The 25263-nt window shown below is 47.1% G+C and overlaps 1 pseudogene; it reads left to right on the top strand.

Moving 5' to 3' along the window:
• The first annotated feature begins 21837 nt into the window (after positions 1-21837).
• On the top strand, positions 21838-23220 carry LOC140213342 (piggyBac transposable element-derived protein 2-like; annotated as a pseudogene).
• The last annotated feature ends 2043 nt before the right edge of the window (positions 23221-25263 follow it).

The raw sequence follows: 25263 nt of genomic DNA, 5'->3' as shown, positions 1-25263 counted from the left end.
AAACAAATTCTTAAGGCGTCACCGGTTTCGAGATATTAATTACCAAAATGTGCGATGAATTAGCTTTTTCAGTTATTGTTATTCAGTGCACGAAACACCATTGTGTTAAACAGCTTAGAGGAGCTACAGCATTTTTACCGCAAATTTGACAGCTCTCATCTCGAAAGCGGTGTTAGGCTCAGAATTAGTTGCAAGAATATATTTATTGCGAGCTCACCGGCTGCAACTCGCGAACTTCCATACATGCCGTAAAATAATTAGTTATAGCCTAATTAGTAAAATATTGGCAATTACTCAATTGTGTATCTTGGTTTATTGTGTAAATAATTTCCACCTATTCCAGCAATCCACTTGAAGACGAAGAAAATGTGGAATCCGAAAGAGGCATTTTTGAATTATGTGTTCTCAAAAACACATGGCGCGTGTGTATGTGGGGAGGGCGGGGGCGTGTGTCTGCATGCGTGCGTGCGTGCGTGCGTGTGTGTGTGCGTGTGCGTGTGCGTGTGTGTGTGTGTGTGTTTGTGTGTGTGTGTGTGTGTGTGTGTGTGTGTGTGTGTGTGTGTGTGTGTGTGTGTGTGTGTGTGTGTGTGTGTGTGTGTGTGTGTCCCCGCGAGCCTTTGAGAATGAATGATTACAGCTAATAAATCGTTGACTGAAGTGAGCGTTCATCCCTTCGGACAATCCTCTTGTCCGCCGGTGCGTTGTTTATACAAAAGACGTACGTTTAACCATGGATCGACTGCCTGTGGCGCGTTACATGGTAGTAAGGTGCGAGGAGTGTTTCGTCTACGCTCTGTAATGGTGCGGTCAGCGGTGCATGTTTCATGTGCATGTGGTGCTGCCTCTTCCGTGCAATGGAGATCGTTGCACGAATGCCAGCATATGACAGCACTTAAGCAGTGAGCGATCGCTCGTAGCATGTGCATTAGAACTTACAGGTAAACACTCAGCAACTAAGAAATCAACACCTGGACGTGTCTTCTGGTCGGAACATAACTTCAATATAATGGAGGGGGGGGGGGGGGGGCAGAACGAGACTGTATTGATGTTGCCAAATTGGTTGACATTTCGGCTTCAACACGGAATACACCATCGGTGTGGCGCAAGCCGTCTATGGAAGGCGAAATGTCAAACGCTTTGTCAGCACCACTTAAAGCGGCGTCGCTCCAGCAACGCTTTGTCAGCACCACTCTGAAACAGTTCTGTCCGGCATATATGTTCGGCCTCAACCGCATGATCAACGCAAATGTTAACTTTTTCTTCTCACAGCGCTAATAGGGCACATTCTCTGGCAACTTCCTACGCAGTCAGGCTTCTTCTTGGCATTCCCGAGAAAATGGAGCAGGCCCAAAAGGAGAGAACCAATGCTACGACTACAACTGGTCAGTTTGCAGCGCGGCTCTGCTTTTCTCTCTCTTTCTCTTTTTCCAAGGGAAAGGGGAGGCACTCTCACTGTGATCGCGTTTCTACGCGTGACACTATTTTGCCAATGGTAGTTCCTCAGAATTCATTTTATTGCTTCAGTGAGTCCGAAGGTCGTTTATAGCCTATCATATTGCGCATATTATGATACTGCTGCGCGCACACAAGCGAGGACACAATGTAAAGGTAACACACAATCGCGGACTCGAAACAATATATATATATATATATATATATATATATATATATATATATATATATATATATATATATATATATATATATATATCCTGGCTAACTAACAGGAAACCAAGCAAACGTCGCCGTCATACGGCAAGACGCATTCGGGTAGGTCAAAGTGCGCAAGGTGAGCGACAGGAAAGAATGCTTGCGTACTATTCGACAAGTCCCACTAGGGAGTTCTTGCAGTAACCTTTCCCCGTTCCTTATTATTTCAACATCTCCATTTTTAATGAAGCAACAGCTAGTTTCCTCTACGCCTTCAGCGGCTACGTCGTCTGCTTAGTTCATTTCGTATGTGCAGCCGCGTGCAATCTGAGCTGCAACACAATCCCCACGTTCAAGAGAGCCCAAAGACTGCACGGCGATGCCGACATACACAAAGTGGGTACAATAAATGCCAGTAATTGATCTCATGGTTCTTACTTCTCAAATTATTCGTGCCGCCCAGCCGTCTTGGGGCCCTTTCGAACACGAGCACCCTGTTGCAGTTCGTATTGCACGCGAGTGTACATAGTCTCCCGCAAAGAACACTGCAGTGATAACTGCCGCTCGTGTCCGCGTGCGTATAGGTGGTGTCAGTATAGGCATAGGTGGCTGTATAGGTGTTAGTATAGCTGGTGTCTAAAAGGCGGCGTTCGTTATGTTTCCGGCTCTTAAACCGCGAGTGCATGCAGCCAGCAAAAGCACAGCTTTCGAGATCTGGTTCCGCCGTTCCAGAAAGAGTCATCGCTGGGGCGTGGATTTAGACACCACCTGTTGCTGATCCTCCAGTAGTGAAATTATGGGCTGTATACACTAGGTTCACGTCTCTGTCGTTGACGGAGACGCAACTGTTTCGATTTCCGAAAATTTGGTATCGGTTTTGGGTGGAAGCTGACCGAATCGATTGCGCTGCTGGAATCGCAGGTGTAACCATATGTCATGGAGCCGGCAATGAACTCGTCAGGTGGCGGCTTTAAAGTTTCGCAAGATGATGCAATCATGCAATTTTTAGGGTAGAAAATTTGGTATCTCTAATTTTCATAATTACTTCTCTAATTACTACCTCAAGTAAATTTAGTGTCTGTGAATCTGCTGTAAAGACAGTCCCAAGGAATCGCTCAATTATCGCATGTAATTCATATCCATAATATTTCGAACATATCTTCTTAAACACCCTAGTGTTCCCCTTAAGGCACAGTGAGGTTCCTTACCTAAATGCTTCCACACCTTCTGTCTGTTTTATTTCAGAAACTGAAACGATACCTCCGTTCAACGCTTCAGATAGCACGTCTTCTGGCCCATCCTCGCCCACAGCGAAGGAGGCCACTGACGCGCGATGATCGGCGCAAAAGCAGCGTGTGCTTCGTTTAGCAGTGTCCATTACTTGTGTCTCTAAATCGACTGTTATTGCGAATTGTTTTACATCTCCGTGCATATTCTTCTATAAACTATGAGCCGTGAATTTTTTAATTTGGCGCAGGGTTTCTTTTTATGTAGGCACAAAGGCTACGCTCCTCCCATGGGCCGGGCTGTATGCGTGCGTGCGTGCGTGCGCGCGTGCGTGCGTGCGTGCGTGCGTGCGTGCGTGCGTGCGTGCGTGCGTGCGTGCGTGCGTACTCACGATAACCAATCGCGCTTCTGTTGGTCTTGAATCAACCCGTCTCTATCAGCTCTGGCAATGCTAATTTATCCGCCACATTGATGTTTTACAAATGCTTTGTTCGCTTCTTTGACTCTGTCTGCATGATTATTCGGCTTGTTTTGTCCGTTCTGCGTGTTAAGGTGTTCTGATGCTCGAATTATTTGTTTATACAGTGCTTGATTTCATGCATGTTGGCTTCTGTATTTATTATAAAAACATCTAGCTGAGGCTGTATAAGAACTTAGAACAACAGAAAGCTGAGCTAATTGGTAAGGATTTATTATGCAAAAGCTGAGACGTGCAGACAGGACACAAGAGAATAAAAGTGGACAAGTCGGCGTTCGTGTTGTCCACTTCTCTTGTGTCTTGTCTGCACGCATCACCTTTTTGCATAATGACGCTGTATAACCCTTTCAATGGGAACTGACAAGCGCGGGTGGTTTCCAGTCGCTCTCACCGTGTCCAGCTTTTCTGGACAAGAAGATTTAGTTCGCGTGAGTACCACCACGGGGCATACTGACCTTAAACGTTACAACTTCCCACGGGGACGCTTTGATGACGTACAAAACAAAAATAAAATGCCTAAAAGCCATCCCTGCGCATTGAACTTCGCCACAACGCTTGTCCCGCCGGCGTTATCAGTATTCTTGATAAAGCGTAGCCACTCGTCGCCTGGAAATTACGTATCCTAAGAGCATTCAGTCGTTACGAGCGATGATTGATTCTGGGCTTTTGATACGGTTCTCTTTTTTTCTTTTTTTCTTTTTGATGCTACGGAGTAAACAAGCTAGGGTAACCGTCAGAAGCACTCCGTGGCAACCTTTCTTCGGTGGGCACACATTCCAAACGTCCGAACACTGCACAGCGTCTACGCGAGACACGGTCGTGGACGGCTTTTAATTTTCACCTATCGATTTCCTTAAGGTGACCCCAATTATTTTCCCAGCGACTTTGCTATGCGCACTCATGGGCTACCGCAGCAGCTGCAAATCGATATGTGCTTAAGTATTAGGATATATACATGGATATGTATGTTTTGCACCTTGAGGAAAAGTCACGACACAAGAATTGGGCAAACTGTCCCTGTGTCGTCGTCCGTTAGCATGCTATGGCCGAAGCTGCTCGCAATATTACGTCACATTTAATGGCCACAGGGCCAGGTGCACCTTTGGGTATGACCTATATAGTACTTGCAGTTAGATCTCAAAGTAGTCTCCCGTCACCGTTATCCACGCGCGTGAAGAAAGACCGCTATTTAAATTTATTGTGCAGTAATATATGCGGAATTTGTCTATTCTCCATACTGTCTACCATGTTGCCGTTCCGCTTTCATAATACAGCCGCAATGTAGACTAGCAGGTATAGGACGCCACAAAGGCTACACACATACTCAAAGACCTCGCGTACAACTCCTGACACTTACTTGTATTCAAGAGTTGCGCGACTGCGAAGGACATCCTTAACGAATGTTAGATAACACATTGAGGTTTTACTTGCCAAAACCACGATCTCATTATGAGGCACACTGTAGTGGGGGATTCCGGAATATTTTGGACCATTTGGGGTTCTTTAACTTGCGCCTAATACGAAGTACAAGGGTATTTTCGCATTTCACAGCCATCGAAATACGGCTGCCGTGGCTGGGATTCGATCCCGCGACCTCATGATTAGCAGCCGAACCCAATAAAGACCAAGCGGCTACGACGCGTAAGCAATGTTGGCAGTTCGAGGAAGGTGACCGTGGGCATGTGAGACAATTTGTTCTCATCTCCAGTGCCCGGGAATCGGTACCAGCCGTCGAAGAATGACACCGGAGAATCCACTGTATATGATGTGATGGAGTCCGTGTCCAATATTTCAGATCCGAATCATCCTGTAACGAGTGACGACCAGGCATCTCGCTTATACGTTCAGTCGCCTGACAGCTGCCTGGCGCTAGCGTCGGCCACAGGACCGAGGTACTTGGCCTCTCTCCAACACTTGCCGACTTTCTCGCCTTATTTCGTACCATCAGATTTCAGCTGAACTGCTCCAACAGCTAATTTATTTGTGCCAAAATTTAACTACCGTGTCAACGTTGTGGTTTTTTATTTTTAGGTCATCTTTTATACTTAAGCTGATGCTGTCCGGAGATTTCCAGCGGTCTCACTTTTCCCAAAATGCCCGAATTTTTGTCGGCCCAGCTCTGTTCATATTTTGGAGGATCTTTAATAGACGTGGAAACTATCGCACGGACCCCCAACCACGCTGCTCAAGAAGTTATTTTATTTTCCTGAGGTGCTGTGCAAGCTTCTGCCCTCTTGCCGTTCATCAGCCTCCTGATTTCCCTGTCACTTGTGTCCCATTTTGACGACTACGATACCACGGAAGTTTGCAATCATGTAATGGCAATGGGATTGAAGCCATTTAAATCAATTCTACCGTGGACACAACAGCTGCTTTTGATCACTGCCAATGAAAATAGTGCATTAATGAGCGCCATTTTTAAGCATATAATTTCATAGTGTAAAAGATTATACGCGGATCCTACGCCCTGTCCGAATCTATGTTCTTTGCTCTTTGTTTTGATTGACGTTAATTAGCGGTAATGCTGACTGCGAACGTATTTCTTCGGCGTATAGTGCAATTCGACAGCAATGAGTTGATGGCAAATGTTACCTTGCGTGCAGTGCTGCTCTTTGTCGGCGTAGTACACAACATATAGCGAGCCATGTTTGCTTGACGCGTAAGCTGTGAAAGGGTTGGGCATTGCCATTGCTTAACAAGGCACATCGCATCGAGGCAGACGTGTTGGCAGAATTATGGTTCTCTACGTGCCAAAACGCTATGGGATTATGCTCGAGGCACGCCGTAGTGGCGTACTCCGGATTAACTTTGATAACCCTGCTGTTCTTTAACGTGCCCCTGAATCAAAGTGCAAGACCGTTTTTGTATTTCTCTCCCGCATGAATCCGGCTCCCCACGGCGGAAATCGAACTTGCGACCTCGAGCAATGCCATAGCCGTCAAGCTACCGCGACGGGCACATAAGTGTTGATTTGACGTGTGACCACTTCAGTAGTGTCACCTACACCCTACGGTAATTAATTGTTAGTTTGCGTCTGCACGTCCTGCGTCAGTTGTCTAGATGACCTTAACTGTGGCATGCTACTCTCATTGGACCGCATGTAGGCTTGCGGCTGCGTGGAGATCGTCGGTCGCCTTAGCTTTATTGTAAATTTGCTTTCGACGACTACTTTCGATTAAAACTGAAACGCCTGACAATAACGAGACCTACCGTTGTTTTCTATGATTAAACCAAGAACGCTTATTCCTAACTTTAAAGCAGCAAAAGTCTCATTATCAGCCACTTGAACGCTCAATTACGCAAACTAATTTTTTAAAAGAAATGGCATAAGGATGGTATATTTCGAGGTCATGTCGCTGCCAGTACGGGCCGACACCACGTATCGACGAAATGGCATCACAATTCCGATGCACGCGGCAGGTTACTGAATAATGAAAACAGGAATTACGACTGTTTTTCAGTTCTCGCAAATTATTATACACAGAACACAAGGCACCCGCCACCATGGCACTTCTTTTTTTCGACGACAGCGACACACAACGGCGGACTGATATGCTTCTTAAACGGGTTTAATTGCATTTGTCATCGCAGAACCGCAAGCGCAGAGAGCGCCGCGCGTATACCGCGGCCACGTACTGTAACCATGCCCCTTTTCCTCTACACTCTAAAAAAAGTTGCACCCTTTGGGGTGTATATTTGTCCCCCAACAACAATCGTCATCTGTCTTGCCCGCGTTTCCTTTCGTTAACGCTGCGAGCCCGGTACTTCCCAGTCACGAACGGCATGCGCGTTATCAGTGTGACGCAGCATTCTCGACAGGAAAGTAGCGAGCACCGAGTTTTCAAGAAAGAAAACGCAAGCAAGGCAGTTGACGATTATTGTTGTGGGACAAATATACCCCCCGAAGGGTGCAAACTGTTTTTAGAGTGTAGACTCTTAGGCAAAGTCATACCCTTTGGGGTGTATCTCCACCATACAAAAATAATCGTCACTGCCTTGCTTGCGTTTCCTTTCTTGAAAACGCCGCGCCTACTAGTTTCCTGTAGGGAATTCTATGTCATGCTGATAATGCGCATGCCGTTCGTTACTGGGAAAAGGAAATGCGGACAAGAGCGATGACGGTTATTGTTGTGTGGCAAGATACAACCCAAAGGGTGTAATTTTTTAGAGGGCACTCTAAAACCAAATTACACCCTTTGGGTTGTATCTTGCCACACAACAATAAACGTGCACTCTAAAACAATATTACACCCTTTGGGTGTACCTTGCCCTACAACAATAAACGTCATCTCTCTTGTCCGCATTTCCTTTCTTTAACACTGCGAGCCCGGTATTTCCCAGTAACGAACGGCATGCGCGTTATCAGCATGACATAGCATTCCCGACAGGAAAGTAGCGGGCACGGCGTTTTCAAGAAAGGAAACGCAAGCAAGGCAGTGACGATTATTGCTGTGTGGCAGATATACACGCGAAAAGATGTATCTTTGTCTAAGAGTGTGTAGCTTAGCAACAAAGCATGCACTCTTATCCTCGAAGGATTGGCCGGGGCGTGAGGAGCGTGCGACGTCGCACACTCTTCTGCCGCGGTGCACAAATAGTGCGCGGCAACGGGAACCACTCTAAAATCCGCATGAGGTGTGGAGAACGCAGAACCGCATTTGCAAATGCGCGGCGCAGCAAGAAGAGAGACACCAGACTGGAAGCAAGATTTTAGATGTAAGAGGCATCTATGAAGGAGGAAGCGAATGCATGGTCATTACGGAAGGATTTCCGAGGCGTCTAAATTTGAAGTGATTAAGTGGCGGTCGCAACATACTTGAGGAGGTTGCCCCGGCCTCGGAAGGCAGGAGTTCTTTGTCGCTTGCGGGAACTATCAAGACAAAGAAAAAGGGCATATTGTCACGTGGTAGTGACGGTGAAGAAAGCAAGAATACGGTGGAATACAAAACTAGCTTTTATTGGGCGAACCTGGGCCCACAAAAACAGGCTACACTTATAGCGCAACAATAGCGGCGAACACGGTCGGCGATCGTCGGAAATCTGATCAGCGAGTCAAGCGCGTCGGCTTTTATACAGCAGTCGTCGAATGCTCCAGACTAATCGTTCGGACCCGCGTACCTTCCACAAAGTTCTACACCATTCGCGTCACGCGATAAAATCAGATAACACAACGTTCGGCGACAACAGACAGCCGGGTAGAAGCATCGATAACTTTCCAGAAACTTCGGATACATGCAGGCGCGTCCCGCGCTGTGCGATTACATTTGTTAGGTGGCGAAACGTGGTCGCCCGATAAAGATAAGTACACGTGTCAATATTTTGGAAGAAAATGCACCTGGTCCCCTCACATGCCATTTTTGTTTTCTTATATGTCGGCTGTTGCTAACCGCTTTCATTAAATATAGTTGAAGAATACATCGTTATGTGCATAAGGAATAACTACCACGTTTTTCTTCGGCTTCTCTGAGTGGGGCTACGGGGAACTTTCTGAGAACCTGACGACCACCTACAACTCTTAGATCATGACCACAATTCCTCACATTCATTCATTCACAAAACTTTATTAGTGTCCTGAAGCCCGGTCTTTTCAGACCGAGGCGGGCCACGTCCACGTCGGCACCGCCAGGCCGAGCCTTATGGCGTCATCGTGGACCCTCTGGACAGCCCGTAGTTGATCTTTATATGAAGAGCTTGTTAACAACTTGTACCAGTAAAGCCATTTTTCTTCGGGGTCGGCGAGAGTCGCGGCACAGCCCGCCAGCATGTGTCTGATGTCAATGATGCCATCGCACAATTCCTCACAGGCCCCCGTGAAATCCGCTTTAATAATCAGAGGAATTGTGGATTTTCGCAAATAAAGCCGCCATTGCGTTGCCCCTCTAAAAGGCAAATAAATCTGAACTTAGGAAAAATATAAATAAATACAATCCAAGAAAAACGTGTGTGCATGGTAGTGACAATGAAACAACAGAAAAGAATATGCTCGTAGTGCAATTACATGGGGAAGATGGCAAAAATAGTCAAAACACAACGCTAACTTCCCAGATAGTTTTATGGACCACACGTGACCTGCCTGTTTACATGACCATCACTCTCTAAATAATTCCTGCTCTTTATCATGCAGAAGCGCAGGGGAGGTGCTTACACAATCTGACACAAGTCCCAAAATAATTTCAGCTTCAATTACCTGCTTCCTATGCTCAACAGTACATGCATTAAAAATGTCTGACCGACACAGATGTTGCAATGATGCGTGAGCCAGTCATCAGGTGCGTACATTAAACTATTCACATGCTCTTTAAGACGGTCCGTGACGCAGCGATCCGCCCAATTTATGCACTCCTTCCCCCTTATTTTATATAGAATATTGTCACGTGGTGGTGACGTTGAATAACACAGTAGCAATACTGTGAACGACGAAACTAACTTTTATTGGGTGAACCTGTGCCCACAAAAGAGGCTACACTTATAGCACAACAATAGCGGCGAACCCGGTCGGCGATCGTCGAAAATCTTATCAGCGGGTCAAGCGTGTCGGCTTTTATACAGCAGTCATCGAATGTTCCAGACTTAGCGTTGGGACCCGCATGCCTTCTACAAAGTTCTACACCATTCGTGTCAAGCGATGAAATCAGATAACAGAAGGTTCGGCGACAACAGACAGCGGATAGAAGCATCGATAACTTTCCAGAAACTTCGGATACATGCAGGCGCGTCCCGCGCTGTGCGATAACATTTTTTAGGCGGCAAAACGTGTCGCCCGATAAAGACTAGTACAGGTGTCAATATCACAGCGGCATTAAAGCTTGGCCTTTAGGTCCCACCGTTGGAACGGCCCGCTTCGGTCTAGGAAACTACCGCGACCTAATTAACCATAATAGTTTTTTATCCATCCATCCAGCCATCACAGATGAAGCTAACGAACTTAACTTCGCGTTTCTTGTAGCACATATTTGTGTTACTTCAACTCGTTTAAAGGCAAGGCTTAACAAGATCATCATCATCATCATCATCAGCGTATCTTATGCCCACTGCAGGACGAAGGCCTCTCCCCGCGATCTCCAATTAAGCCTGTCCTGCGCCAGCCGATTCCAACTAGCACCCGCAAATTTCCTCATTTCGTCGCAACACCTAGTCTTCTGTCGTCCTCTACTGCGCTTCCCTTCTCTTGGTACCCATTTTGTCGCCCTAATGGTCCAACGGTTTTCTACTCTACGCATTACATGACCTGCCTAGCGCCATTTTCTTTTCTCTTCATGTCAAATAAATGTCCTCTATACGCGTTTGTTCTCTGATCCAAACCGCTCTCTTTCTGCCTCAACGTTATGCCTAGCATTCTTCGTTGCAACGCTCTTTCCGTAGTCCTTAATTTGTTCTCAAGTTTCTTGCTCGGTCTCCAATCTCTGCCCCGTATGTCAGCACCGGTAAAATGCACTGACTGTATGCCTTCCTTTTCAATGATAACGGTAAGCTTCCAGTCAGGAGCTCGCGATGTCTGCCGTATGCGATCCAACCCATCTTTATTCTTTTGTCAATTTCCTTCTGGTGGTCAGGGTTCCCTCTGATTAGTTGACCTAGGTAAACGTACTCCTTCACATACTCTGGAGGCTGACTGGCGATCCAGAATTCTTGTTCCCTTGCCCGGTTATTCATCATTATTTTTGTCTTCTGCATAATAATCTTCACCCCCACTCTTACACTCTCTCTGTTAAGGTCCTCAATCGTTTGTTGTAACTCGTCTGCAATGTTGCTGAATAGAACAATGTCATCGGCAAACCGAAGGTTGCTGAGGTATTCGCCGTCGATCCTTACTCCCTAACCTTCCCAGTTTAATAGCTTGAATATGTCTTCTAAACACGCAGTGAATAGCATTGGAGAGATTATGTCTCCTTTTCTGACTCCTTTCTTTATAGGTATCTTCCTACTTTTCTTGTGTAGAATTAAGGTGGCTGTGGAATCTCTGTAGACGTTTTCCAAGGTACATACGTTAGCGGTCTGTATTTATCGATTACGCAATTCCTCTATAACTGCTGGTATCAACTGAATCAAATGCTTTTTCGTAATCTATGAAAGCCATATAAAGAGCCTTATTGTACTTTGCGGATTTCACGATAACCTGATTAATGACATGGATGTTATCCATTGTAGAGAATCCCTTTCTCAAGCACGCCTGTTCCCTTGGTTGATTAAATTCCACTTCTGCCCTTATTCTATTGGAGATACTTTTTGGTAAATATTTTATATTGACGCGTGTACTTATCTTTATCGGGCAACCACGTTTCGCCGCCTAACAAATGTTATCGCACAGCGTGGGACGCGCCTGCATATATCCGAAGTTTCTGGAAAGTTATCGATGCTTCTATCCGCTGTCTGTTGTCGCCGAACCTTATCTGATTTCATCACCTGACGCGAATGGCGTAGAAATTTGTGGAAGGCACGCGGGTTCGAACGATTAGTCTGGAACATTCGACGACTGTTTTTTAAAAGCCAACGCGCTTGGCCCGCTGATCACATTTCCGACGATTGCCGACAGTGTTCGCCGCTATCGTTGTGCTATAAGTGTAGCCCGTTTTTGTGGGCACAGGTTCGCCCAATAAAAGCTAGTTTTGTATTCCACCATATTGCTGCTTTCATCACCGTCACTACCACGTGACAATATAATACTTGGAGTAAACTAATGGGCCTATAATTGTTCAGTTCTTTAATGTCTCCCTTCTTGTGGATTAGTATAATGTTTGCATTCTTCCAGTTTTCTGGGACCCTTGCAGTTGATAGACATTTCGTTAGAGAGCCGCCAGTTTTTCAAGCATTATATCTCTTCTATCTTTGAATAAATCGACTGTTATTCCATCTTCTCCTGCCGCTTTTCCCCCGTTTCTTGTTTTGCAAGGCCCTTGTGACCTCGTCTTTAGCTATAGGAGGAGTTTCTGTATCCTGTTCATTAACTTTCCGAATGTAGTTCTCCTGAGTCCTCTGGGTACTGTACAGGTCAGTATAGAGTTCATCGGCTTCATTTATTATACCTTCGAGATTGCTGATTATATTACCCTGCTTATCTTTCAGTGTATGCATCTTGGTTTGTGCTATGCCAAGTTTCTTTCTCGCTGATTTCAGGTTGCGACAATTTTTTACGGCTTCCTCAGCGTTTCTCACTGTATAATTTCGAATATAACTTATTTTTGCCTTGTTGGTCAGTTTTCACAGTTCCGCGAATTCTATCTTATCTTTTTGAGTTATGCACTTTCATGGTTTGTCGTTTCTTTATTAAGTCCTTTATTACTTGGGAGAGCTTGCCTACTGGTGGCCTTGGTGCCTTGCCCCACACTTCAGTTGCTGCCTCAGAAGCCAGCCTCGTTACGGTATCATTCATTAGCTCTATGTCATGTTCATAATCTCTCTGTTCTAAGGCTGCAAATTTGTTCGCAAGCACCAGCCTAAATTTGTCTGCTTTTACCCTTACTGCCTCTAAGTTTACCTGTTTCCTCTTGACCAATTTTACTCTCTCTCCCTCTTCAAATTGAGGTGAATCCTAGCCCTCACTAACCTTTGATCACTGTACTTTACCCTGACTATCACATCTACATCCACTATGCTGGGATCGGCAGAAAGTATGAAATCAATGTCATTCCTTGTTTCACCATTAGGGCTTTTCCAGGTCCACTTTCTGCTGCTACGCTTCCTGAAAAAGGTGCTCATTATTCTCAGCTTATTTCTTTCTGCGGATTCTACCAGCACCTCTCCTATAGCGTTTCTAGAATCGACGCCGTAGTTACCGCTTGCCTGTTCACCCGCCTGCTTTTCTCCACTTTTGCATTGAAACCACTCGTTACTACTGTATATCGATGTTGCACTTTTCTAATCGCTAATTCAACATCTTCATATCTTCATAAAACTGATCTACTTCCTCATCGTCGTGGCGGAATTTCGGAGCGTAGGCTTGTACAATATTGAAGCTATACTTCTAATTAAGTTTGGTTACGACTACGGCTACACTCTCAATAATGCTTTAGAATTCGTCAATGTTGCCCGCTATGTCCTTATAGATTAAGAATCCTCCTCCGTATTGCTTCTTATCTGGCAGACCTCTATAGCAGAGGACATGGCTGCTATTCAGCGACGTATAAGCCTCACCAGTTCTAACCTCACTAAGGCCGATGATATCCCAAGCAATGTCTGATAGTTCCTCGAACAATAATGCTAAGCAAGCCTCAGTCGACAAAGTTCAGCAATTGAAGGTTGACAGGGTCAGTTTCCATTGGCTCACAAGCTCATAAGGAGCAGAAAAAAAACTGTGAGCTTTTGACCGCTCAGCTGTCATTTTCAGGTTGTGGGAAGCATGATGTACATAAGGAATAACTACCGCATTTTTCTTCGGCTTCTCTAAGTGGGGCTGCGGACAACTTTCTGAGAAACGTTTCTTCTAAACACTCACTTGAACTACTGCTTGAAACGTCTTCAGACAACCTCTTAGACTGGGCTTAGAAGACCAGTGGTCTAATGACCTTCCTGATGATGACGAAACAACAAGCCTATATTGTCACAACATTGAACAGAATATGGACCACATAGGCACGCTACAATAGCACGCGAAACAAATTGAACCGAGACCAGAAACAGGTGAAGGACGCGCTTACCTGTCCTGGCCGCTATCTTGTACGCGTTCGAAAAGCCGATGCCCGGTTATGCTTCACGCGATGGGCCTAGATTGACTTAGGCCTCGATATCAGTGTGGCCTGGACAATCGCGTGAGGCGAAATTGAACGTCGGCTTTTCGAATGCGCATGAGATAACCGCCCTAGTCTTCAAATTCTTTTTTTCTCGCGTCCTATTCCATCCTAGTATGCGTGAAGCAACTAGCACCGCAAGAACTGCTGAATGTCCGTGCAATGCGACAGTGTAACCAAACTGCAGCGAGCTTTGTTCTGTACGATTCGAGTCAGATCAAACGCCAACAGGGGAGCGCGTGGCCGCGAAGCAGGCCTGAATTATATTTTTTGGTTCTATTCTCCAATTTTTTTTGTTTTCTCGCTTTCAAATGCGCGCTGTCGGCCAGTAACCACGATTGACAGGAACGCACGTACGGTATATGACCGCACTGTGTGATTACTGCGCGCCCCTAAGCCTCGTTATTTCCGTTTTTTTGTTTTCGTTCACTTTCATTTGAAAGTGAGACACTCCAACGACGCCACCTCGCCCTCCCTCTGGTTTTCACAATGCCACAGTTTTATTTCTGAGCTGCGTTATACAAGAAGCAAAGCTTAAGTTTTATTTTTGAATGAGGGTGAGTAAACACACCCGACACCTAAGCAGGTTCGGTGACTACTTGTCCCTAGAGATCATTATCAGGCGAGCAGCGTGCGTGTGTGTGTGTTATGCACACGATGGCGACTACAACAATGGCAAGGTGTCCACATTGACTAGAGTAAAGCACCACGGCAGCGAAACACGGGCGCGGGTGCATCGAGATCCTCAAAATCCTGAAATGCAACTACGAATAAAAATAACTAATTTACGCGAATGTCTGTATCCGTAAATGCACAACGGCAGCGGCTGCCCGAAAAGAAGTATTCACGCAATTTATTCGACACGATAAGTATACAATTCCCCTCCCGAGCAAACAGCAGCATCGCCGTCCGCGTACTGGTCTTCACTTGCCCATACGAGGGATACGGCTCGATTTCACTTGCCACGGGAGGCCCGCATCCAGTTGGCCTTCAATCCGGGCCAACTGTTGGCTTAACAGACCGACGGTGTCCCGGAGGGCATCGGCGTGGTCCGGCTTGGCAGAGGCGACAGCCAGCTTGTGCTTTCCGCATGCGGCGCCCAGGTTGTCAAGGAGGGAGCGAGCGTCCACGGCGCGAAGAAAGACTCCCTGTTTGCCGCTGCATGCAGTGTAGTGATTCCGAAAATATTTGTAGGCAAAGGCGTCTCCGCATTTGGAGCACGTCGTCGAGTACAGGGCACAGTTCTTCCGCAGGTGTTCGTTCAAGTCACTCAGAGCTCCTACGAAGTCGCAGCCGCAGCCAGCGTTGATGCAACGTACTCGCTTACCACCAGGGTGCCCGGCGTCCAGTCGGAACGGATAATAGCGCTCCATGAATCCGCAGCATGAAATCGTGTATAAAGTGTCTCGATATACATTTATAGCCGCACGATTCTCGTCGGTGCAGAGGTCACATATGACGTGCCCACAGCGCAATAGCGAGAGCTTTGAGGACACCGCACTACACCAAGCGCAAGCGTGCCAGTCCTCGAGCTTCTCCAAGAACTCCACTGTCTTCATTTCCACGTGGCTTTCGAATCCTTGCACGGTGCGTCTAAAACATTGGATTGGGCCGTTCATGCTTGCCGAATGGCGAGACGTTTCGCAAAGCACGGTTCCAACCTTGCGCCAAGGAGCTGCGATCGAATAGGCCCACCACGATGCTGCAGCTTGCGGGAAACCTCACGCCGTCTTCACAGCGCAAGCTTCAAGAGGCAATGTGCGCCCTGCTCTGATGCTGACTGGCGTATGTGCGATTGATGGCGTCTATGAACGCCGCTGTCCAATTTACTCGCGCTTGCGCCATTTAGCCTCTCTATATTTTTTGGCTCTGACACCGGCAAACAGAAAACGGTGTAGAGCGGCAGAAAATCATGACCAGCCGGGCAGCTGGCGTTGAAGACGGGCCGTCGGGTTCCGGACCCGAGCCCACCAGGACTTCACCCGACCGGGGCCTCCTGCCAGCCTGTTCCTGTGCGTCGCCCGTCTACCTGAGCGGGCCGCCAGCTCTTCAAGGCCGGTGAGCTTCTGCGCCCGTGGGCGAGACGAGAACAGTCGGGCTTCGGGCCCGAGTTCTACGCCAGCTGCCCGGCCAGAACGCCACCCCGTCTGCCGTGCCGCCTGCTGCTCAAGGCTGGCGTTCGAGCTTGTGCGCCCGTGGGCGAGACGAGCAGTCGGGCTACGGGCCCGAGCTCTACATCCACCTGCCCGGCCAGACCGCCGCCGCCGTCCACTCCTGCCACCAAGCCGCCCACTTTACCTCGCCTAGCCAGAGCTGGCGCGCTCCGGTCGCCCGGTCGGTCAGCTTACACCGCGACCTATGGTGAGACCGGCACCACTCTTTTCGCCAGCGTGTCGCCGCGTCGCCGCGTCGAGACTGTGACGCGTCCCCGCCCTCGTGGCAAGCCCGGACTCGCACACTCGTTAACCTCATGCAAGCCCTATGTGTGTTCCTTGCCGCAATGTCTGCTTGAGTGTTTATTTTAGGCATGTTTTCTATTTTCTTCTATTTATCTTAAGCCTTTTTTTGTTTGAATAAAAGTATTTGTGTGTGTGTTCAAATCAACGGCGTTGTCCTCAATTGGGTTCTCGGAGGCTCCGCCTAAGAGAACCGTCAGAACCATTGAGTACACGAACCTTTGCCCCCATAAGTGGGTCATCACAGTCATTTGCTTTTCACGAGATAGCGATAACGTGGCCCCAAACGTGCGTTCATCACCACTTGTAGGTCACTTACATTGCCTCAAGGTAGAAAACAAGCGCGTTGTCGCCAATACACGATGACTCATTGCGTTTCTCCGGGATCCGCATACTAGCTAATGAAGCAGACTACGGCTTGTGCGCAGCAGACGACGCAAGCCAGAAGCGTGTTCGGCAGAATAGTCGTACGCTTTGAGCTAGCTGCTTTAATTTTGCTGAGGAGGGAAACTATTTCGCTTTATCATAAACGTTATGTTCTGTGCCCTCATTTCAATTTCTTCGGCAAAACGTCAAGCGGCATCTTGTATGCGTCGCATCTACGTCACGTCGCGAAGAAAATGGCGGAATGTCAAGAATAGAGCCCTAGCACGCTTGTGGGGGCAACGATTGAAGCGCGGCAAGGCGAGGAGGGAACAAATAACGGAAAAGAAAAAAAGCATTTCGCTGCAGAGAATGTTATCGCTATTTCATTCAGATCCATGACCAATTTCATTTAGATGTGGAGTGCAAGGAACAGACAGTCCTGTATTTCATCAATGCTGGTACATTCGGCTCATCCTTTTCGAGCACTCCGAAGTGCTTGGCAGCGCGCATTACATTCGGCTAGTCAAAATGGAGTACTCTTTAACTCATTCGGCTTGTTCTTTCAGTTCTTTCGTTTCCCTCAAGAGGCCACAGGAACACGCGTATAACGTTTTCGAACTCTAAAGCCAACAATGCTGCAGCGCCTACCACCACAATAGTGAACGACACCAGCACGATCGCTGACAGGCGTCGAGTTACTCCGATGCCTTCTCACATATGTTGCAAATGCAACACACCTATTGTAAGCCTAATTGCAGGGGGAAACAGCACAGAGGTCTTTTGTGAGGAGCTTGAAATAATTAGCTTGTAACTGACTGTGGGCTTGCTTTCTGTTTCTGAGTTAAGAGTAAGAATTGAGTGATGAATATACCTTAGGTGACTTTGTTCACATACGCGAGGTAAAAAATTGTTAACCCCCATTTAATTTTGACTTAGTGTTTAGGTAAATCATGTATATCTTAGCTCGTCTGTAAGTGCACCTTTCCGCTTATATCTCCATGAGATTAGCTATTCTAGTTTTTTATAGAACTACAGACCAGTCGGCGTAGAAAGAGTATGTTTATGTGGGACCTTTCATAGCTAAAATAGAGTGAGTGAGTGAGTGTCAAGTTTATTATTAGAAGGGGTATGGGATAAGGGTGGCTAAGCTACGTAGGCTTCCAGGCTGAGCTAAAATAGAACTCACTTGACAATAGCACGCAGCCTGCGTTGTTGTCATCTTCATTTCATAAGCGATCCTATCGCTTTCTTTTCCATCGCTTACCCATATAAATTTGAGAAACGTACAAAAAACTAAACCGCTGTTAGCCGCACTTTGTCCTGTCAAGTTGTGTTTACGTCTTGCTTCTTCATGTGGCGCTTGTAAATCAGGGCGGTTCTAAAAAAATTAAAGCCCCTTTCTTAAAGAAAGAGAGTTGAACACGAAGCTTTTTTTCCAATGCATACTATATCAATGTCAAAGTCCAAAGCCAACGACCACGCAACGAACCCAAGAAAAACTGAGCGACCCGATGCTATGCATATGTGATTTGATTGATTGTTTAGGACTGCATATTTTGAACTTCGAAGTTCACTGAAGACGCATTTCGTTCAATTGCATAGCCTTTATTTTATATCATGTAGCCCGTTGATTACACGCACAAACTCACACTTTCAAGGGCGACTTTGCACTTGCACAGTATTGCCTTGTGATCGCTGTGGTAGACGGTCAGAGGCTCTGCCTTCGTAACGTGACACAGCCTGCTTGCAAGCGTGCGATGAACGCAGGAACGGTGTTCAGTCGTGGGTCTCTGTAAGGGGTTCAGTTTCAACTAGTATGAAACTCTAGATCCATTTGCCGTACTCTTTCGCCACATCGATGTTAAACTTGCCGCACACGAGGGTCGGCGTGCAATGTGGCTTTAAGGCCTTCATCGTTTCTGCCAGGTACGTTTGCGCGTCACAACGAGACGTATTCGGTCTCCCACAGCGTCTCCCACATGGCTTCTGCAAGCCATTGCCAGCACACGGGATCGGCCTTACGATAGCGCTTACGTTCACGTACGGCAGCCTCTTCTGACATGCGCTGCACCCACGGCCTACCCATGGTGACGGCCGGAAATGCAATGCAGATATGTACTACAGTTCGTCTGCGTAGCGGGGCATTCAACCATCTTTCTTTAAAAAAAAAGGGGGGGGGGGGGGCTTTGATGTTTTTTTTTCTTTTTTTCAGATCCTAAGACGAGCCCGGTTCACGCACGCTTGCCGTCTCCGGTAAGCAGGGAAGCTCAGTTAATCGCGACAAGGGTAATGGCATGCCTAGCAGACGCAGCATGCGCTTCCAGTGAACTTTGTGCGCATGCGCTACTCTTGCTGACATCGCCGCTTCGCGCCGTTATCGGGCGCTGACTGGCCGGGCAGTCGACACTGGAGCGGTACTGCGAATGTAAACTGTAGTGTTCTACGCGGATGCGTAAGCCGGCTTTTCTGCAGTGCGGTTTCGACGCTCACGGACGAATCAGTGAGGCATAGAAAGCTTCGCTTTAAAATAAAAATGAATTATGATACGTGACTAGATATTTTCCATGCGCCGGCACTCAACGTATCGTGCCACATAAATATAACTTCTGAGCTGTATGAGCTGAGGTTTGTCCATTTTTCGTTCACTTTTCTGATAAAAAACACTTCCGCTATCTCGCAGATGAATTGTTCCCTTCCTTGTGAGGGTCCGCGCACTGAAAAACGTTGGGGGGGGGGGGGGGGGGGGGGAGGGGAGCATCTGCACGCTCGGCAATGTACAGCCAGGCGCGACAGAACTGCAAGGACAGTTCGTGCTCTCGAAGGCGTGCGTCGACGCACCTCCACTTTGCCTTACGTGAGATTTTCTTCGTGAGAAGGGTATCTGGTAGCGTTTCTTGCATTACAACGAAAGGAAGGCTTCACTTGGCGAACACCTCCACTGGCGAGAGAGACGGTTTCGATCCTTTTTCCCAACTGGGTGCAGGCTTTTCAAATATTCTCCCGGACCGCGAATACAGTTTGCAATCAGTACCGTGAGTCTACTCTTTAGGCTGTGCGTTAATCGGTGCACCTATGAAATACCAGCGAGTTTTTTTTTTTTTTTCGTGCGCTGTTCAGCGGTTTGCGCAAGTTCTTTCTATTCACGGTTGCCCTTGGTCTATCACAAGCGCTGGTCACGAGGTGGCTGGGAAAGTTGCTTTTCTCCAGCCTGATAATATGCTCAGAGAACTTTCCCAATCGTGTCATTATCAGCGCATTGCAACAGACTAATCTTCTAAATTAGAAATAACAATAATAGGCTAAATTAGTACCCATTAGCCCGACTTTCAATCCTTCTAATCCACTTCAGCATGATCTAGGACTGTGCCACAGTGACTGCAGCGCCACTGGAAGATTCGTGCTACCAGTGCAGCGTTTTGTTTTGTAGCTTTCCATGTGATTGGCTTTTGCAATACAATAACTTTATGCCTCTCATAGGTTGTGCCATTCTCACCACTACCGTGAATATTTTTTAAACACCTGCGAACATCTACCAGCAATTGTGTTGCTTCTATTCATTTTATGGGAAAGTGAGTTTCTTTCCTGTTAGAAAGGAATGTGGTGTATACAAGTTTACAAGTTTCAGAGAGATCGCATGCACCTAGATATTTACTTGAAGAAGAAGAGAAACCGATGTGCCTGATTATCGTTGATCATTAACCATATGGAGCCAACAGATAATGAAGGAAAGCAACACATAGAGGAGTCAATTTGTAGTCTTTAATTGAATTATAGAAACGATGAGGTAAAATGAAATGAAAGTAGACGAAAAAAAGAACTTGCCGCCGTGGGGATCGAAATCCACCAGCTCCGCCTTACGCTTCCATTGTACTACCAATTGTGCTAAGGCAACGGCTGTTCCCACGTCCACATTATTGGTCAATTTTTAAGTGTGCAGGACTTAGCCTTGGAAATGTTAGCGAGCACCGCTCAAGGCCATGGCGGCGAATGTGGAACACCCTTTTTGACTACTGGTCCCACGTATAATGTGAATATTATAAGCAGGCAGCTGACCAATAAACCCTCGTATGCTACCTGAAAGCCTCAAATATGGCGGAGTTGTGGCCCTCGCTATGCAATAAACTAGTGTGGATGGAGATCTTATACGGGACAACATCCGCCCACGTAGCACAACTGGTAATGCAACCCACGTACAATGCGGAGGTTGTGGGTTCAGCTCCCACCGGCCGCAAGTTCTTGTTTCGTCCGCTTTCATTTCCTTTTAGCGAATCATTTCTGCGGATTTTAAGGCAGCGTTAAACGGCGGGAGACCTAACGAAGAGTACACAGACACAGCTCAATATGTATACTTGCGCATTCGACAAAAAAGAAAGGATAAATACATAAAAAAGAAAGAAGAAATGAAAGGTTAAAGAGCTTGAAGACTGTTACTTTATAGCTGTACGGAGCGTGCGCACAACGTGAGACAGAGAGAGAAAAAAAAAACTTTATTGATCAGTTAAACCATTCGGGACCACTGTACGTTTAAAAGTACAGCTACAATTCCATTTATTTTTAATTGGAATATGAGTATTTTGTTTAGAGTAGTTCGCCACTCCGCCGGCAGGGGGAGAGGCAACACTCCCAAATCAAGCAAGCGCATTTGTAGCGCTCTTTCGAGTATATGTCGACGATCAACTATCGCCAATCTTCATTCCCGCCAACCGAACCGGTAAGCGCTTTGTAAACTTGTTCTCCTGGCTAGAATAATCAATATTTCATGAAACCTCTTTGTATATCGATTCAAGAAGAGCTGTAGTAAGCACTGAGTATTGTGAAACTTTTATATCTTTCACGCTTTTTGAGTTATATAAGAGTAAGCCTTGCTGTACTCTCTATAGTACAGCGGGACTTCGTGTGTGCACAATGGCACTAGCTCTCGCAGGCAGCCGATAATATGAATCCGGGTGTTTTCTTCGGCAAGAAACCGTTCTGTCGGCTCAGCGAAGCGCTCGAGGCTGCAGCAGATATTGTTCAGAATGCTGCGGATGATGTTGATGTGGTCATAATCCCTCCAGACCGAACAACAGAAACAGATGAAGAGGAAGGCGACGAAGACTGTATGGGTACTATTCCAGTCAATAATGTTTCTGGTAATAACTTTTTTTATGTTTAGTACGGTAGCGCCCAGTTAGCGAGGCACTTTGCGTATTCTCCTTGTTCGGCGTCAACGACCGCGACACCAACAAACACTATTTTTCTGCGTTATTTTCATCCGAAGTAGCCTCTACGGTATGTAGCGGGGCTGAAGCGGGGAGAATCGGACAGGGCTTCGAATACACGAAGGTTGGTGATTCAGTGTGGAAGGGGAGGCAGTGTGCACTGTGAATATTTGCATCAGTTTGCGCCGATGTCTCCGAGTGTACTCCGATGCACCTTCGAGGAGCAGTTCACCCTGCGCGGGAGCAGGTTCTTACCGATGTCACGGCTTCCTGTTTTCAGTGAAACAGACTATGAGACATAGCCTTCGAAATCGTCTAAGTCCTTTACATCAAACCATTTTTTGCAGGGATTGGATTGGATTGGAAAAACTTTAATAAGCAGGGAAACTCGGAGTTCATTGGCAGCGAAATGAAGAAGAAGATGACGAGTGCGCCCTTGCGTTGAAGCGCGCAGAGGTTCCTGCCGTGAACTGGACCAGGAATCAACCTGAGTATGCCTGGGAGAATTCAACTGACGGGGCAGCGGAACGCAAAGCCATGTTGCGGCCTCTCTACAACGGTTATTCTCCGAGTCAAGTAGTCAGCACCATTCTTGATGATCATATACTCACTTATATAATAATACAGACTGGCAAGTATGCAAGACAAAAAAATTAACACGGCTTTCCTCTCGATTTGGATGATCTGAAGAGGTTCATCGGTATCCTTTTGCTGTCTGGCTACCATAGGCTCTCTCGTCAGAAATTTTCCTGGTGCGTTGATGAAGATGTTCGAGTGCCCTACGAAGCTAACTGCATGAGCCGAAATAGATTTCTTGAGATAAAAGAATGTTCGCACCTAGCCAACAATGACTTGATTGGGGAGACGACTGATCGGATGTTCAAAATACGTCCCCTCATGAACCCACAGAACGAGCGTTTTCAGCAGTATGGTATCTTCCACCGAAACCTTTCTATATAGACGAGTGTATGGTAAAATATTTCGGACACCATCACTCCAAACGATTTATGCGTGGCAAGCCAATTCGCTTTGGGTACAAGAACTGGATGGTGTTCAGTTCTGACGGCTACTGTTATGGTTTTGATACCTACTGTGCAAAATCTCTCAAGTCTGATTAGAATCCGCTGGGAACTCGCGTTGTTCTCTCTCTGCTTGAGGCAATCTCTGATCCTAGCGACCACATAGTCTTCTTCGAGAATTTTTTTACAAGTCGGAATCTCCTTGTTACTCTGCGTGAAAAGAAGTTTAGGGCAACAGGCACTCTTCGCGAGAACCGGCATATGAAGTCCCCTCTTCCAGCTAAACAAGAAATGGAAATAAAGCAAAGAGGATAATTTTTTTATTGTTTCGACCCCGTTGGTGACATTCTTCTCGTAAAGTGCAAGGACAGCAGTGTTGTAACAATGGCTACGAACTACGACGGTATTGAACCCACGTCCTTTGTAAAGCTGTGGTCGTCTGCAATTCACGAAAGGGTGAATGTTCCGCAACCGAAGCTGTTCAGCAGCTATAACAGCGGCATGGGAGGCGTAGACCTCTTAGATCAAACCGTAAATAGCTATAGAGTTGGCATTCGCGGCAAAAAGTGGTGGTGGCCTTTGTTTACGCAAAGGCTAAACGTAGCCGCGGTGAATGCATGGAAAATTTATGAAACGCTTGCAGATGAGCCAATCGACCTCCTTGCGTTTCATATAAATGTCACGCGGTATTACCTGCGTCTCGGCGCAAAACAACGCCACTCGCAAACGGCCAGCCTCCATCGTAGGTGACATTGTACTTGACAAGGGAGGCCACTTTCCCAATAAATTAGAAAAGCAACTGCGGTGCCAATATTGCCACAAAAGGTTGATGTGGGCATGCGTGAAGTGCAATGTAACACTTTGTTTGAAACACGAGTGCTTCAACAAATTTAAAGACCTAAGTAACAGCATGAAGCAAGTGTTTGTTTTGCAATGGGAAGAACCCAGCGTACTATAAAAAATACACCTCTGTAAGTTTTGAAGGAATAAACTCTCCTTCAAACTCTCCGCAGTAAAATCTTGCAGGCCTGTCACGATGAAGCTACCTCGGGCCACCTAGGCTACACAAGAACATTAGCACGGATCAAAGAGAAATGCTACTGGCCACGGCTCGCAACACAGGTGAAGCACTACGTTCGAACGTGCCTTGACTGTCGGCGACGAAAAGTGCCACCTACGAAACCTGCCGGACTATTACATCCCGTTCAAGTGCCGGAAACACCGTTTGCACAAATTGGGATTGACCTTTTGGGCCCATTCCCAATATCAACTGCAGGAAATAAGTGGATCATAGTTGCAACAGATTACCTTACGCGTTATGCAGAAACCAAGGCACTACCGAGCAGCACAGCAGCCGAAGCCGCGCACTTCATCGAAAACGTCGTCCTCAGGCACGGGGCTCCAGCGGTCATCGTAACCGACAGCGGAACTGCGTTCACGGCTGAACTTTTGCGAACTGCACTCACGCTCAGTGGCACGGCACACAGAAGGACGACAGCTTATCACCCGCAAAGCAATGGACTTACGGAGCGCCTCAACAAGACTCTCGCAGACATGCTGTGCATGTATGTCGATGTGGAACACAAGAACTGGGCCCAAATATTACCCTACGTAACCTTTGCTTATAATACGGCTCGGCAAGAAACAACAAGAATGACGCCATTCCGTCTCCTCCACGGTCTAGAAGTGACTACAATGCTGGATGCTATGCTTCCTCATGATTCCAGTGATTCCGAGAGTGACGCCGCAGATTTTACAGAGCGCGCCGAAGAAGCAAGACAGCTTGCGCGCGTTCGCATAACTAGCCAGCAAGACCGTGATGCGCGACGTTACAATCAACGCCATCGATGCGTCGTCTACCAGCCCGGCCAAAGAGCGCAGTCGCGTCTGAGCTGCGATCGGAGTAGGTCACGTTGCTCCTGGCTCTGACGACTTCGCCTCGATTGCCACCGCGTGTTTCGGCGTCGCACATGTTTGCGCCCGCTTAGGAGCACGTTGCCGCGCTTTTCGCTGCTTTCGGCTTTCTTCCCGCACGCTAGAAGAGGCCTCGGCAGCACAATATGGAGTTTCGGCCACCCGGCGAGCCGCCGCCACGCGCCCGCCATCGACGCCATGCCAGCTTGAGCCGGTTGACACTCGGCC

Source organism: Dermacentor andersoni, chromosome 9 (genome assembly GCF_023375885.2).
Source record: "Dermacentor andersoni chromosome 9, qqDerAnde1_hic_scaffold, whole genome shotgun sequence".
NCBI lineage: Eukaryota > Metazoa > Arthropoda > Arachnida > Ixodida > Ixodidae > Dermacentor > Dermacentor andersoni.
Note: the sequence above shows the minus strand (reverse complement) of the source record. Positions and strands in the feature narration are given on the sequence as shown.